A 5,512-nucleotide genomic window follows, 5' to 3' on the forward strand; every position below is an offset into this window, starting at 1 on the left:
ACGTTGTCCTCATCAAAACCATGACGTTCAAGGAGAGCCTTCCAAAGTGTTCCTCTTGACATGCACACTTTCACAGGCGTGGAAATGCAACTTCTCTCGCTCAAGCGAGAGATATGTCGCTTAAGCGAGAAGATTTTGTAATGTTGAAATTTACTCTCTCGCTCGAGCGAGAATCTCTAGCTCGAGCGAGAATCTCTAGCTCGAGCGAGAGACCAAAAGTCTGGAACAAATATAGGCGGTTACAAAAAGCAGAGGGGGTTATCCAACCATTTTCCAAGCTTTTTCACACAATTTTAGGAATAGAAACACTAGAGAGGAAGGGAGAAGCCGGGAACGACTTTAGATCAAGAATTTCTTGTATTTCTCATGATCAGAGTGTTGTAATGGCAAGGATGAGTGGCTAGTTCTTCGTAGTTGGGAATCGAAATGTAATCTTCTTACCTTTTGTACTCCTGGATTCAATTCTATATTAATGTTGTTTGATTTTGGAAAGTTTATCCCTTATTTATTGCTTAATTTCAATTAGCTACTGAATTCATGATTTAAGGTTCAAGTTTAACTGGGAAGTTAAACTTGATACTGGATCTGGATTATCTTTCTTGCTACATAATTGATCTAGGGATGGATAATAATGTAGGAATTGCTTTTACATTTGATTTTAATGCTAGTTAATCATCTGATTATCCAAGGAATTGGTAATTGAATGATTACCTAAGAATGTTACAATCAGGGGACTGATGTAATTGATTTATGAAAAATGTGCATCAAATTTAGTAACTTCACAAATTATTAGGAATTGAATCCATGGATGTCAAAATGGAAAAATGATGAGTTTCGATCCCAACCCTTTTATTTTATTATCTTCTATTGTTATTTCAATTTGATTATTTCTAAAAACCAATGCAAACTTATCAACCAAATCTTGTACATAGTTGCTCAATTGACTCTTGTAGGAATTAGTGTAAATCCACTCCGCTCCCTAAGGACGATATCCCGGTACTTTACCGGATTTTATTACTTGTACGATACGGTACACTTTCTGTTACATAAAATATCTAACACTCATCTAATCACAAAAAAAATCACACCATATTGCGCATCACAATGATCATAATCACAATAATCCTAAACATAACTACAATTGTGACCATGACCATAATTTAAAAAACTGTATTAGACCATTCAACACCAACAATTGATGAGACCATAATAGAACCGTCAATTGTGATGAGACTAAAAAAGCTGGCAACCTCTTGGTGATATAAGCAGTTAGGTCAATTGCCCTTCACTTTGGACATTCATTAACCTTATACACTTTTATGCAACTCTACATTTTTGGAACTGCACTAATATGTGCAATAAGGAAGGTATAGAAAAATACCATTGCAACTGTGTAAGGGCACCAAAGTACATAAATACACCAAAGTACATAAATACTTGGTCAGAATGGAGAATAAATCACTTAATGTGTGTTTTTTATATGACAAAATTATGTGATGAGAGATAATGATACAACTCCTTAAACACAACAAGACACTATGAATTTTGAAAGCCCCAACAGTAAGGTCTTTTAAAGAGTCTTAGACATGTCTTTTTAACCTGGTCCTATGTTTTTGTTTGTTTTGGTATTTATTAAGGTCTCTACAAGTGAATCATTTAAGTGCACGATACTATCACATAGTGGAGTCTGAAGATGATAGATATATGCAACCTTACTTATTCTATAAGTGGGGAGACTGTTTTCAAGATTTGAAACATTAACCTTATGGTCACTAAACAACAAATTATCGTTGCGCTAAGCTCACCTTCTTGTTTGTTATACAAATTCTTCCAATGATCTCGTTCATTAATACTGATCAGATCACACTAATGTAATTTACAATCAATATAAACTCTATCAATCATATGATAGACTAGTGAACTATCAACTAGTACCTTCAATAGTTTAATTATTGATATAATTTCAAAATATTATTCTATCACAATAATTGAATAATAGTTTTGGTATGCAATAAAACTATAAATAGAAGTTATGACTTAGAACAGTTTTGGTATGCAATTCATTTCAAAACAGCTTCCAAAAAGTACCCTAAGAATCTCACTTTAAGGACAGTATAGTGCCATGAAAACCTTTTTTTTTAAGATTTGAAATGCCAATCTCACCTTCAATCCCTGCTGATTTTTTCCCTTTTCCTTTGAGTGTTATTGTAAATTTGTCATGCAACAACAACCAATTAACAGTGAAAGAAAAATAAAACTAAAAAAGCTGAAACAATTGCCTCACTTTTCTGGGACAACATGTATTACCACACTGGTGGAAACTTGGCAAAAGGCTTGGCATTAATCAATGTTAAACAGTGCCAAACATTGACCCACCCATGTGGCATTGTCCACTATCATATATATATATTATACCATACGGCTAAACTAGATCCTCGGGTAGACCAAAAGATTCAATAGTTCGATTCCTATGAGCGATTTGTTGGGAGGAACATCCACATACTCTAAAAAAAAGATTAGTTCCTTACCCATACGATGAGAGGATACCATTGGTTAGACAAAAAAATATTACCATACATAAGTTTTATGTCAATTTTCTTCTAAAATGTGTAGAATAAAGCTTCTCTATGCAAACTCTAACCATGTTATTGAAGGAAATGATTAAAGTGAAAAGGTAAGAAACTCTTTCACTTTATTTTGTTTGTTAGCTTTACTTGCCCTTGGCTTTTTCTCTCATTTACCTTCTCTTGGTTTACTTGCAAATACACTACAAGGCACATTATATGATAGGTGATACAATATAATTAAATAAATTCTTAAATATGATAGAGATATATGCATAGGAAGAGAATACATACATGAGTACTAAATTTAAATGTATGGATCAAATTAAATTTCAATTTCCAACAATTACTCCAGAAGAAAAAAAAGACTACCTTTTGGGATGTACCACTCTATAGGGCAATTTCAAATACTATTTGACCACTGACCAAGAAAAAGAAGAGGAAAAAAGAAATTGACTGTACTATATATATATTTGGTGTATTTGACTTAGCCAGATATAATTTTATAGTCCTTCTTCTTGAAATTAAGCTTCAATTTAAATCAAGGATCCTTGTCCCAAATGGTGTTCTATTCCTAGTCTTAAGTTAATCATATATTGCCACATAAATAAAAGAATTTTTTTAAAAATAAAAGTAATATTCTAATTAGTTTAGGACAAAGAATACCACACTCTTCGAGATAAGTGATATTTGTCTTCAAATTTAGTCATGTTCAGTGTATTTGCATGTTTATTATTAATTTCCATCACTATTCAACACTTTGCTTGCTCATTACTTAAAGTGGAGGACCCTCTTTATTTAAAGCCATGACATGCAAAAGATAAGGAGCAATCAAACCAAATAATGAACCATTTTCTTTTTGGTGAAAATCTCAAGAGTTTGTCCAAGAGAAATAGATCATATTCATTCTGTTTACCTATACATATAAATCATGAGTAGTGAGAGTTGAACAAATGAATAGACCTAGTGGTCCACAACAAAGGTTTTATTCATCTTTGTTTAAAAGTTTAAGTCTTATCAAATGCATCATTTCAAGCACATGCGTACTCATTAATCTGACAAAATGTATTTATGGATGAACTTGAGTATCAACACAATGCATGTTATACTCAATTACCTTAATTAATTAAAAGAAGTCTGAGAAGATTCTTATAATTCATTAAATTGTTGTTTCTCAGGCTTATGGCACATTGATCAATTTCTTGTATAAGTCAAGATATTGTGTAGTTTGAGAAATATATAAATCAATAAAGTAGGAACAAAGATCCTCTCCATTAACGAAGAGATAAGTAATTGTTTTTTCTCATGTTTATAATGATAAAAATGTAATTTTATAGTAAATAAAATGATAAAAATATCATTACATGTTATCTTTTTTGTGTTATTGTATGACACCTACATCTTCATCAATGAAGAGAATCCTTACTCCAGAATTAGATTGAAGGCACGTTAAAGTGTATGAGAGAATTTTTTTGTATTACCATGGATATCCCCACTCTATGGGTAATGAACTAATTCCTTTAAAAGCGTATGACTACCCTTACCAGCAAATGCCGCTCTCGGGAATCGAATCATTGATTTTTTGTCTTTTTTATGATCTAGCGAAATCTTACACCACTAGATCAACATCTTGTTGGTAACAGTGTGATTCTGATCCCTAAGTCTTCCAATGCTGACAAGATTGAAGACTTCAGGCCAATTGCTCTTGCTAATTTCCAATTCAAGATCATCACCAAGGTCCTTGCTGATAGATTATCCCTCATTGCTTCTAGGATAATATCTCCTCAACAAAAAGGATTCATAAGAGACAGAAGCATTGCTGATTGTATATGCACTGCATCAGAAGCTATCAACCTTCTAGACCATAAATGTTTTGGTGGGAACTTAGCAATCAAGCTTGATGTCAGGAAAGCCTTTGATACCATGGATTGGAACTTCTTGCTTGAAACTCTTCAGGCCTTTGGTTTTCATGACCAATTCATTCAATGGATTAAAATCATTCTCCACTCTGCTAGACTATCTATTAATGTGAATGGCCAAAGTGTTGGTTTTTTCAACTGTTCTAGGGGTGTGAGGCAGGGGGGTCCCCTTTCTCCCTTGCTTTTCTGCTTAGCTGAAGATGTGTTGAGCAGAGGCATATCTAAGTTGGTGGCTAGCAACAAGTTGAGCACAATTTCTGGTCCTAAAGGCCTAAGCACTCCTTCTCATGTCTTATATGCTGATGATATCCTTATTTTCTGCAAAGGGATTAAAAGAGAGTTGCTTCAATTGAGGAACTTGTTGGATGTTTATGCTCAAGCTTCTGGGCAACTCATAAATCCTAGTAAGTGCAACTTCTACTCAACTGCTAATTCTAGGAAAAATGCTCTGCTCTCCTCCTTCTTGGGTTTTAATGCAGGTTCTCTTCCTTTTACTTACTTGGGAGTTCCCCTATTCAAAGGAAAGCCTAGAAAGACTCACTTGCAGCCTATTGCAGACAGAATTCTTGGCAAGCTTGCTAAGTGGAAGGGTCACTCTTTGTCTATCATGGGCAGGGTAGAGCTGGTCAAATCAGTTATTCTCAGCATGCTTGTGTTCAGTTTCCATGTTTACTCTTGACCTAGTCAATTGATAAAGAATCTGGATTCTTGTATCAGAAACTTCATCTGGTCAGGGGACATAGGCACTAGAAAAATGGGCACTGTTGCTTGGTCTAAAGTTTGCTCCCCTACCAAGGTTGGTGGCCTGGGCATTAGATCCCTTTCGAAGCTTAACAAGGCTGCTCTCACTAAGCTAGCTTGGGAGTTGAGACACTCTAGGAAAGATTGGGCAATCCTCTGCAGAACCAGATTTGGCCAGGTATCAAGATGAATTGGCATGCTGCATTTGATAATTCTATTTGGGTGATAGGCAAGGGGGACAACATAAGCTTCTGGAAGGACAATTGGATTGGAACACCTTTAGTTGAC

Source organism: Lupinus angustifolius, chromosome LG09 (assembly GCF_001865875.1).
Source record: "Lupinus angustifolius cultivar Tanjil chromosome LG09, LupAngTanjil_v1.0, whole genome shotgun sequence".
Taxonomy (NCBI): Eukaryota; Viridiplantae; Streptophyta; class Magnoliopsida; order Fabales; family Fabaceae; genus Lupinus; species Lupinus angustifolius.